At 37.7% G+C, this 12734-nt stretch overlaps 1 long non-coding RNA gene across 1 annotated transcript in view; it reads right to left on the reverse strand.

Moving 5' to 3' along the window:
* Window positions 1-10405: 10405 nt before the first annotated feature.
* The window catches only part of LOC134541198 (uncharacterized), a 97858-nt gene continuing 95529 nt past the window's right edge, over window positions 10406-12734 (reverse strand). Inside the window, exon 3 of the long non-coding RNA XR_010076569.1 lies at window positions 10406-10656. This is a non-coding gene — a long non-coding RNA (uncharacterized LOC134541198). The remainder of the gene's footprint in view (window positions 10657-12734) is intronic.

Raw genomic sequence — 12734 nt, forward strand, 5'->3', positions numbered from 1 at the left:
TCCTGCTTCCTACCCCCTCCGTTCATCCCCCCCCCCCCCACCGACAACCCTTTTACCAGCGAGACACTTGCTGCTCCACCTCCTAACCCCCTCCACCACCCAAGGGGCGGGGCCTCCACTTCCCCAGACCCCGCGAGACACTTGCTGCTCCACCTCCTTTACCCCCTCCACCTTGCCGGTGGGCGTGGCCTCCCCTCGCAAGCCCCGCCCCTCCCGCGAGGCGCAGACCACGCCCCCACGGGCATAAAAGGTCGCGCCCATTTTTTTTTTTTGCGGACTTAAACCCCACGATACAATCCCTCCCCTCCGCCTTCAACGTCTGTCTACCCTTAAGGGCACCTTCCCCCTTAAGGGCACACCTGCTGTAGCACACAATGAAGGGGGGGGGGGGGGGGGTGAAGCCACATGTTCGTGTTTGCATATCCCTGTCCTCGTCTTACACAAGTCCGCGTCGCAGCGGGGTGACAGACCAATCGTGAAGGAAAAAAAAAAAATCCCCCCCTCCATCGCGATAATGAAAGATGGGTGTAGGAGAGGAGATGATCAGGGGGAAAGAAGACGAAAGATAATCGATGATAGATAGAGATAGGCAGAGGATACCAGTGGTATGTGTTTCTAGACCTACCTCTTATTAATTTTTTTTTTACTCTCTCTCTCTCTCTCTCTTTCGCTTTTCTTCACGCGCTCACATGCTAAGTTTTTTCCAAGACCCTTTTTATTTCCCCACGTCATTCCGACACAGTCATTCTTGTCGTGTAGGAGGAAGGAGAATTTGAGTTTAAAAGGAGAGATTGTAAAACACTTTGCCAAAATAAAAACTTCCTCACTACCTGGTCATTCTTCATATCTCTGCGATTTCCTTTTAATTGAATCCGTTTTGATGGGAAAGGAGAGGCGGGAAAGCAGAATAAGGAGAGAGGGGGAATTAAAGTGAAGAAGGTCACGTCCCCCCCCCCCTTCCCAAATCATCCAGACTAAACGTCTTTCATAGACGACAGGTGTATAGTGTTATTCCCCCCCCCCCCCTTTTTTTTTCCTCTCCATCTCTGTACAGATGACCTGCCTAGTCCGGGGTGTATTTATGTCGGCGAGGCGTGATGATAAGTGCGACGCTCGCTGGTGCTTCTAGCGCGTTATCGCCTTTAAGAGCAAGGCTGTGGACTGGCGCACAGACTTCAGTCGTGCGTAGGGCAACCGGGGCGAAAGCCAAGGGGCCTCCACAAACGGAGGGCCCCCACGAATCCTTTGATATTCTTTTTTCGCTGTTTTACCTGTACCTGCAGTACTTTGTACGTACATGATTCTATTATTGTTAAATATTAACAGAAATATTCATTAACACTAAAATTTAATTTCATATAATTCTTGTCTCCGATTATATTTATGTTTTTTTTTTTTAATACTAAGAGAATCTACTTGATTTCACAATAAATTATTTATTGGAAAATTCGACTGAAAAAAATTGTTCATTTTATTTGTAAAATAATTTGGGGCCAGGGGGCCTCCGCTCCTCTGTTGCCCCGAGGCCTCCAGACCACTAAATCCGGCCCTCAGGGCAACTATGAACTTTTAGCGGTAACCATAAAATTATATTGCTGAGAAATGAAGATAAAGGTGTAACGCAAGTCCGCTGAGTGCTTTGAAAAATCTCTACCAGATGTTTCCTACCTAGAAAAAAAATACACATTTTGGCCATTTTCCAGTGTCATAAAAACAGTTTACCAAACGAAACTCGGAAAAGGAACTTTTCATCCACCCTCAGCTATTCTTAAATGCTTTTAGTAAACAGACCCCACTCGCATGGGCGTCGTAAGGATATATATTTTTGGGGGGACTTCAATTAGTTTAGTTGTTGAGGAATATCCATCCCCTGGAAAAAAAAAGCGGGGGGTCCGGGGGTCAACCCCCGGGAAAATGTGGGGTTTGAAAGTACAAAAAGGTGGTTTTTAGGCATTTTTCTTTCCTAAATATTCTAATTATAGTTGGTTGCAATATATATATATTTTTCATAAAGAATATTTTCAGAGAACAAATTTGTAAAAACACAGTTAATATATCTGCTGGTGCTATATCCACACAAAATCATTAATTTAAACATCAGGAGAAACCGGAATGTTACACTTAAATGCCGCAGCAGTATTAAGAATATTTCGCACATGTACACAAACATAAGTAATAAAGTGATTATACTCACTATTATTATAGTATCTCTCCTCGGTATCGGACCTGATTTTGATTTTACACGAAGATCGAATTAAAAAGTGCTCACATTACCACGATTGGACTAGCTAAATGCACCATGCGCAACATATGGATTATATCACAGAAATCATATTTTTAATATAACTACGAAACTAAATATATTATTGGAGGGGACGAAATTGAAGACTTTTATTATTGGGGGGGGGGGGGGGGGGACGTGTCCCCCGGTTGCGACGCCCATGCCACTCGGATATTTGGAGCAGTTATTTTTAATCATATGTTCTTTTCTGAAGCTCTGCTGACCGTATTGTGTAGCCCCAGTCGAAATTTGCAAACTACTCAATATATATTAAAATCATCTGATTACGAATATCATTCAAGAGCCATTGCACTTGTCTATAAAAGTTTCGTTTTGTGGTTTCATCTCTTAAGGCACACATACGGAGCTCAGAGCTCCAGAAGAAGAAAATACACGAGATTTTGAAACTGGTCAAGAAATCCCAGTTAGGCCTGTTTACGAAAAGCATTTAGGAATGTGACGAGGTTGGATGCGAAGTTCTGTTTCGAACTTTCGTTTTTTTTTTTTTATACTGTATTCTTAGGAGAGTGGAAATGGCCAAAACGAGTGCTTTCCAGAATAATATTTAGGCAACACCCAGTACATATTCTTGAAAGCACTCAAGGGACTTTAATTACACCTTTATCTTCATTTCTCGGCCATGTAATGTTACGGTCACCGCTCATACGCACGACGAGAAGACTGCGCGCCAGTCCAGAGGAGACACCGCGCTAGAAGCACCAGCGAGCGTCGCGCTTATCATCCCGCCTCGCCTGACACAGATACGCCCCTGACGAGGCGGGACCTTTAATTGGTCGTTGGTTAAAGCTACACTAAAGTTTTACTGTGAATTTCTTTTTTTGTTTTATGTTCAGCAGCACCTGCGAAAAATTAAGTGGAATCAGTAACTCGAAAATATTGTACACATACTTTCATCATTATTCCCAGCTGATGAAGACAAAGAAACTTAAAAATAAACCGTCAACTATGTTTTAAAAAAAATTCAGAATTCACAGGAACCCGAGCTGTTGCTTAGGATTTATTTATCAGTATTACTAACGAATCGACGTTTTTTGCGCCTACTATAAAAACTAATTATTTGTACCTGCTATTAGAAGTAGTTATACTTCTAATTACCATATCTTCTGAACCGTTTTAGATATCTAAATATAATGACTATATTAAGGCTGGTATTACTATCTAAAAGGTGTCTGTATTTCATGTCAGTAGCATGAACGGTTTTTGAGTTAAAGTAGATGTACCTATAACTATCATAGAGACAGACACCGGTAATTTTTTTTTGTTAGTCTCTCGTCAGTTTTTCGAAGGCTTTTCAGCTGGTAAAGTTTCCGTTAAAGACCCATTTCTGTGCCGTTTTTCCCTGTAGAATTTTAATGTAATTAGTGTGCTTTTTTTTGTTGACACATTAGGCAATGTAAAACACCAATTAAATCTCGCTTCCGATGGCAAAATATATAACGAATTTTAAGTGCGCCTTACATTTGGACAGAAACGCACATTGTGCACAATAAAATGTTTTTTTTTTTTTTTTTTTTTTTTTTTTACGTTTACAAACTAATTATTTTCGATACTATTTACCAAAAATATTTCATTGTTAATGTTGGAATCAAAACGGCGCAATGAACGGACCGCGAAGGAAATAATTGTCAATTAATCACGTTCAACATTTCTGTGACGGCAGTGCAACAAAATTCTCGGGAAAGATGGACTTAAAGATTGGAAAGATTTTATATTGATATCACGTCACGTTAATGTACAAGAGGTCCAGAATGTAATTTTACAAAGTATGTTTGGATTGGTGCATTGATTGTATAAAACTATTATTATTATTCGTGTATTATTAAAGGATTTGTTTATTAAAATTTCTATCAGTAAAATTAATATTTGGCACAGTGATTTTTCCGAATGAATATTAAATTTAAAGTTAAAAATAGGTAAAAAACATGTAAACATTGTTGGCTGTCGTATGTATAATCAGTTTGTAATCGCAAATAAGCATTTTGTATATAATCGTTTATGTTTGTCACGTAGCACTGTGAATTTTTTATAAATGGAAAATAAATATTCAAGTAAAATTACAGATACTTGTGTACATTTAGGCCTGCGTGAAGACAACTGTATCACTACAAAATTGCTGTCTCAAAATACTATGTTCGGATTCTTACCCGGGCATTTATGCTTTTTGGTGTTCCAGTACCTTCAATAGCTAAAGTCATTTGTAAACCGCTCCCTGAATAGCTTGACAGTATTAACTGCGCACATAAATAAGCATAATTAAACAATAACATAGGTACTAATTTTTGAATATGCGATTATTTTTTCCATGGTTTAAAAAGGTTATGCTTGAATGAAACATCAATTAAAATATAAAATTATGCGTCGATTTTCGTAAGAAATAGGTACTCAGTATTATCGTACAAAGTTACAATATCTGTCTTGTAGCATTACATACTATTTCTAGGCAACTGGTTTTCAAGGAATCGTTTGTGAAGTACAGGTAGTTTTTTTTCTGTGCTGTAAAACTTGTAACAAAGCACTTATATTCTCACATAAATTCTATAAAAATATGTTAATTATTTATATATTTTTCCATGGTAATTATGTTTAGATGTAAATTTTTTCGTAAGTAGGCCTACTTTTTTTTAAAATTATTTTTATTTTATTTTTCATCACATGCCATATATTGTACCTATCTATTTGTTATCCTACGTGATGATACATTAAAAAATTTCTTGGTGAAATTTTATTATATTTATTTGCATGGCTGGCCTTCCGATAAGATAAAATATCCGGCCCTCGATAAGTTTTAAGTTGGCTGTCACTGAAGTAGACAGTTCATAATCTACTCTTATTGGCTATTGCGCCATGCATCCGTAACATAAATAAAAAAAATTAATTTGGCTTCGTCATGTGAGTACGATTTTTAAAAAAGAATCGTTGATTTACGCTGCAACTGTGTATTTTCAAACAAATGTTGAATTTTTATATACTCAACCAACATTTGGTGTAAAATTACACGATATTATGGTATATTTTCACAAATGTGAGTATACACTTGCTAATAGTGTTTTAAAATGAATCGTATACTATTTGTTTAAAACTACACACATCCTGTGTGTGTATTGTTACCAAAACACAAAGTGTTAATTTCCTTTATGTTAATGAAAATTTACAAGGACTTCGTGGGTGTAAAACGATCAGAAGTATCGTTAATTGACACATCTGTATATTTTTACACCAACGCTAAATTTTTTTAATATATACATACATTTGGTGTAAAATTAAACGATGTAGTAGTATTTTTGCACAATGTGTGTTATATGTATTTATCAGAATTACTCGATAAAAATTAGAAATACATTAACACCGAGAGTGTATTTTTTACAAAACATTTACAGTGCACACTATACGTTTTTGTAAATAGAATAAAAATTTAAAATAACAGATACTTGTACATTTGTACAGTTACATGAAAACAACTGTATCGCTACAAAATAGGGTTTTTCTTGGGAATATACTTAGACTACGTTATCACAGTACCTCCAAAGTTATCTGTAAACCATTCCCAGAATAGCTTACCAGTATTAACTGCGCATATTAATTATTATAATAAAAAAATATAGTAAAATTATTAAATACCCGATTGTCTTTTCCATGGTTTAAATAAATCATGCTTGAATGAAACATTAGTTTGTATATAAAATTGTGCGAATTTATTCGTAATCTGGAAAAAAACTTATTTCATATATGAAAAAAAACATAGCCACGCGTTGTGCAAAGTTACAATACATTTCTTGTAGTATTACCAGCTATTTCTAGGCAATTGGTTTCCAAAATAATCTTTTAAAAAAAAGTACAGTAAAATTTTTAGACTGTAAGATCGCCTAAGCACGCGAAATATTTTAGTTTACACTATGATTATTTATCTACATCCACATATAATGATTAAAGTTACTGAAATTTCAGCTAGAATGCAAAACTTCATACTCTTCAACTGTGTTCACGATTGGACCGCAGTTTTTTGGACACGCCCCTATACGAACGTGAGCCAATTATGCCCAGCTAGGAGAGAAGTAAGCGAATCAGGTGGTGCCGATTAAAGGGAGGAAAAAGTTTTTTTTTTATCAAGAAATCGGCCACTGGAAAAACAAACATGGGTTGAGCACACCCAGGTTTTTAGTATTCTTACCCTGACGACAGTCGAATCAGCGAAATTCCCTGACAAAACATATGAAATTTTCTAATCCAAAAATTTACTACATTGCGTTTGAGATTGGAAAATTAGTGCTGTAATCAAGTTTAAATCATAGATGGAAATTATCTTTATCAGCCCTAACCATAGTCCGCTAAGGTAAATACTCATGTGACTTTGTTCCTGTAGCTTCTGGCTAAACTTAGTGAACAGCTCTTTGAGTATCGACGCCCCGTTTACAAACCAAAATTTTTCAAAGGTGTATGATTTATGAACAGTTTTTAAGAGCCTTACCAGTTTCCTATGAGCTTCGTTTCATGGTTTCGTGGCTCACTTGTAATTTTTGGACAGTGGAAAAAAAGGGCAAAAGCGTTTGTATTCATAGGTGTTTTAAGGTGTAAAAAATTTGTTACTGACCATTTTAAATGGTATGAGGACATGCAGGGAGTCTTCATGTATAATTAGAGACCGGAAAAATTCGCGGGTTCAATGACCTGCAGGATGAACCCCATAGTTCAACGTACACTCGGTCAAATGTCACCCACTCATTGGCTGCTGTCTTGTGAGACGTCCCAACGAAAGCAGCCTGTGATTCGATAAAGCTTTGGTTGAGTGTTTCTCATTGGCCCAGAGTCATCCAGGTGAGTTGTGAGCCAATAGCAGAGGCAGCACTGAGGTATAACTATTTGTATTTTAGCCTATTGCGAAATGAATACGCGAATTTTTCCGGTCTTATGTATAATGTATTTACTATAAAAGTTTTTTTTAACGTGTTAAACAATTACTTACTGGATATATAAAATTTTAAAAACCATCAACACTAGAGATAAAATTATTTTATGTACTTTTACAGAAGACTCCTTAGGAAACCAGTTGTCAAGAAAAGGTCTGTAATACTACAAGAAAGATAATGTAACTTTGTACAACACATGGCTATGGTTATTTTTGCATAGCCTATTATGAAATAAGTTCATTGAGAAAACACTCAATATTTATTACGAAAATCGACGCATAATATTATATTTTAAGCGATGTTTCATTCAAGTATAATTTATTTAAACTTGGAAAAGAATATTAAATATTCAATAATTGGACCTTATTTTGTTTCATCGTGTTTATTAATGTGCACAGTTATAACTAGAAAGGTATTCAGGGACCGGTTTAGCTATTGAAGTTATTAGGACCACGCAAACACAAATACTTGGGTAAGAATCAGAACCAAGTATTATTGTATTGTATTGTATTGTATTTTGTAGTTATACGGTTGTTTTCATGTAATGTACAAATGTACAAACAGCTGTAATTTCAAGTAAATTTATTCTGTTCCCTTTACAAAAAAAAGGTTCCTATACGCAAATAATTAATAGAAATAAACTGATAAAATGGGTGGAGTATTGTAATTAATGTGGGTGTATACATTTTTTAAAATAAGAAATTTAAAAAAAACTTAGTATTTAATATTAATATCTACAAATTAATAAAAATAATTATTTTTTATTAATTAAACTAATATAGATTTATTCTAATTAATAATGAAAATCAATAAATATGACTAATGTTTATTATTATTTATTGGCTATTAATAATTATTAAATAATTATAAAATAATTCATAATGAAAATAAATAGTAAAAACGGAAACATAATCTCACTTAAATAATAACACTTGAAAAAGTTTATAAACACAATTTATATTACTAATATGCACAATATTTTTTTTATTTATTTATATCAACTAGTATTCAATATCAATCACTAAAGTACGAGATTTAAAAGCACATTTACAGTTTTCATTTGTATGCAGCCTTTTTTTTTTAAATCATCCTGTGAAAATGTCGTTGCATGGTGCGCGTATATCGAAAGAAAGAAAAATACTCTCCCATGATTTTTTTTCATGACGCGCCTAATAGATGTAGAAATTCAAATATTGACGTTGTGGTTAATTAGGAATCAAACTTAAAATTATGGGTTCAACGCACAAATAAATGGGAGTAAAATGATACTAATGGGGAAACATCTCCGTTGTACGCGTTGCAAGGTAAAAGGAGTTGTGCTGTTCTTGTAAACGCATAGTTGACTGACAGAGGTGTTGCTCGCAGGCGGACGAAGAGAGAGGGAGAAAGAGAGGTAGAGAGCGGAAGAGAGGGGATAGAGAAGTGGAGAAATGGGGAGAAAGGTGGATAGAGGGAGAGAGGAAGAGAGAAGGTGAGAGATTGAGAAATGAAGAGAGGGTGAGAGAGGTAGATAGTGAGAAAGAGAGGGGGAGATGAGAGATGGGGAGAGAGGCGGAGAGAGGGGAGATCGGGATAGGAAGAGAGAAAAAAAAGAGGCGGAGAGAGGGAGAGAGAGGGATAGGAAGAGAGAAAAAGAGAGGCGGAGAGAGGGGAGATCGGGTTAGGAAAAGAGAAAAAGAGAGGCGGAGAGAGGAGAGAGAGGGATAGGAAGAGAGAAAAAGAGAGGCGGAGAGAGGGAGAGAGAGGGATAGGAAGAGAGAAAAAGAGAAGCGGAGAGAGGGTGAGAGAGGGAGTGAGAGAGAGGGGGAGAGATGGATTCAGGGAGAGAGAGGCAGAGAGAGGGAATGAGGTGGAGAGAGGCGGAGAGAGGAAAGAGAGGGAGAGAGAGGGAGGGGGAGAGGGAGAGAGAGGGAGGGGGAGAGGGAGAGAGAGGGAGACTACTACAAGGGCCCGCGACAGGCGGACCTTGAGGGCAGCTGGCGGAAGGCGAGGCCTCGACGGCCGCCAGGTCTGAACCGGCCGACACTCACCAGGCAACTCCCGAGCGACGAGAGACGGGGCTGCTAAATACCAACCTGACAATCTTAACCATGGAACCATAGTTTTTTTTTTTGACGTGACAACGTCTAATAAATCGATGAACGCCGGCTGCACGCACGAAAAAGTGTCCCGTAACGCACATTGTACCGTTACGCTGTGTCCCGTTACGCTCATTGTACGCTTGCGCCGCATCTATCTCTCTTCCTCTCGATTGGAACAACCATCGATTTGACTTTTTCGAGGCACAATAAACTTGAAACACTCCCATTCGTTTCCTACTTTTCCTATCATCGTCCTATCCTTAACAGAATAACACAGATTGGAAGAAGTTAAATAGCAAACATGTATAAAAGTTATAGTTAACATAATCTCTTCGTTAAAGTAATAAACATATTTGAATTAATGAGTGCACATAAAAATAAATTTATCAATTAAATTGTAGATTTCATTTCACTCCTTCTTTGTATCCATACAAAATAGTGATAATTCACTAAAAATGATTCAATTTTATTCATAAAAGTATGCAATCATTTCATCAATGTTTTGTTATGTCGTCACGTTAAACTTATCGTCCGTAAACCGACTTTACAGACAACCAATTTTTTTTATTATTATTATTTTAGCTCTGAACAAAACAATACACGTATTTTTTATTGTTCAAACATTTAGTAGTTCAACTGTTTTATTGCAAAATGAAATTGACTAATCGAAACACAGCAACGGAAAACACGCAGCGAGTGAAGTAGACCAGTTGGACCACAACGAGAAGCTAGCGTGCGAGAAGGCGCTGTTACACTGGACGAGTTTGTTCGAGTGGGCTCAAAAGCCACGCAGCTAACAAGCTCGCCCAACATAACTTGCGCTCTCAGTTTGTCATCAGTATCGGATAACCACAATTTTTTCATCCAATCTAGGCTATTTGTCCCCGCCATTTTGGGTTTTACGGACGTTTTCCAGCATATGTATTTTTTTTCCCCAAAGAAATTAACTAGCTGTGGCATAAGGGTGGTTCATCCTACTAAAAACTCACCCTATTGTAGAATAATAAAAATATTTGTATGGTATGTGTTAAAAAAAAACATTTAAGCAAACATATAGACAGCTTGCGAATGAAAATACAGCATAATACTTATTAAATTTAAATCAAACAAAAATGCAATTTTGTCCATATATATTTTTTTTTAATATTAAGTCTCGCACAGTTACCATCCCCCATGAAAACTGTTTCTGTTGTGGATATCAGACGACGTGTCGAGGAGCAATGCCATATAGCCTATGTAGGTAGGATGCCGAGGTACAGTTGGTGTTGTGCAGTTGGTGATACTGCGACAGAGGGCGATGCTGGCAGGAATGGTCGTTCACGTGGTGTCTTCCTCCGCTGGCCTGGGGTGGCCTCGCCACACGGCGTATCTGAAACCGAGATCAGAACGATGTTGTGTTCGACAGCGAGCTATCGATAGTGTCCTCATAGTTAGAGCCACGGAATTTTCGCGGATTCATTTAGTCGCAAGCTAGAATGCAAACCTCCACACTGTCGCACTGTGTTCATGATTGGACCTCAGTCATCTGGACACGCCCCTCTACGACCGTGACCCAACAGCGCCCAGCTAGGATAGAAGTAAGCGAATCGGGTAGTGCCAAATAACAAGGATAATAATGTTCTCGCTAAGAAATCAACCAATGGGGAAAGTAAACATGGGTCGAGCATACCTATAACTTTGAATTCTATCCTGAGGCCAGAGGAATCCGCGAAATTTCCGGGACTCTACTCATAGTCACTGCTGTGCCCGCACTTGCGTATAAACCGGGTTATGGACAAACGGCAGTGAAACTAAAGAGTTAGGGCGGATTCAACCGTTGCGCCATATTAACAAGATCCGTGCACATGTGTGTGTTCGAAAAAAAAAGAATAATAACTATATGTTAAAAAAATTGCCAGTAATGGGGACTGTCAACAGAAGTGAAAACTTAAAACTTTGTTTTTAAATGTGTAATATGTAGGGACCGGAAAAATTCGCGGGTTCAATGACCTGCAGGATGAACTCCATATAGTTCTACGTGCACTCGGGTCAAATGCCACCCACTCGTTGGCTGCTGTCTTGTGAGACGTTCCAGCGAAGCAGCCTGTGATTAGACAAAGCTTTGGTTTGGGTGTTTCTCATCGGTCCAGAGTCATCCAGGTGAGTTGTGAGCCAATAGCAGAGGCAGCACTAAGGTATAACGATTTGTATTTTAGCCTATCGCGAAATGAACTCGCGAATCTTTCTGGTCTCCAGCGATACGTCTTCGCTGTGATATGTATTTGAAGTACAGGGCCGTGGCAAAACTTTTGCTGAAGAGGTACAGTGTAACAATTATCATATAATTTTTTATGAGTAAGTTTTATATTTAATTGAGCTATAAAGAAAAAAAACTGGTACACTTACATATCAGGGAACGGTAGACTTTTATAAGGCCAACGTTTACACTCCGAAATTTAAGTTATGATTTTTTTGAGAAAAAGAAAACTGAACATTTTATAGTTTAATTTTTATTCAATTTTTTTAAATACTTTTTTCTTAAGTTAATTGTTCCCGTAAATGAAACCAATTATACATCCCAATATATTTATATTATTTAATACATGAAACACACGTGTCAATGTTTGTATGAAAGACATATCTACACGTGTGCAAACCGGCATTAAATATTGACTGCTTGCAAATACAATTCCTGCCGATTCTGTGTATGGGGTATGTTTGTGGGCTGGATGCGAGAGGAAACGCATTTATTGTAGCCCACTATAAGGGTTACAATGATCCTTCCAAATAAAGCTCTCTGTAACTTTATGAAGCTAATAAAGATCGCAGGCTTTAGCGTCCATTGTCTGAAGTAGCTTGGCTTCTGGGTTGTAGCCGAGTCCTTGGCGAATAATTCACCGACGTTTCGGTCACCATCATCACAAAAGATAGATCGCCTCTGGTTGGACAAAAAGTTCAGCCAATCAGAAGAGAAGTGACCACTGATTTGCCAGCACATCAAAGCCAATAACAGCCCTTTTCGATTGGCCAAACCAACAAGGCCAACCAGATGAAAAGGAGACCCGTGATTGGCCCACAGCTGCAGCCAATCGGGAAACACCCCTCCCAGACGAGAGTATTAAATGCAGAAGAACTTGTAATAACCTCAGTAGGTAACTATACCCTGATGATGGCGACTGCAGTGTCGACCGAAACGTCGGTGATATATTCGCCTTGTACGCGACTACAACCCAGAAGCCAGGTTAATGTGTGTAGCTAAGTTGCTGAAATTGTCTAATTTTGTCTTAGCTAGGTTTTTTTTAAAATTAAAATCCCAGTGCTGTCGCTTAAAACTAGCATTACCAAACTTAAAGGCTCTTAAAACAAATAATTTCTCATGGACATAAGAGACTTTTGTGATAAAGAAGAAGCCATAACCATCATTAAAGTCCGGACCGCAGCCACAAAAAATTTATAAATTTCTGGAAA

Source organism: Bacillus rossius, chromosome 18 (assembly GCF_032445375.1).
Source record: "Bacillus rossius redtenbacheri isolate Brsri chromosome 18, Brsri_v3, whole genome shotgun sequence".
Lineage (NCBI taxonomy): Eukaryota > Metazoa > Arthropoda > Insecta > Phasmatodea > Bacillidae > Bacillus > Bacillus rossius.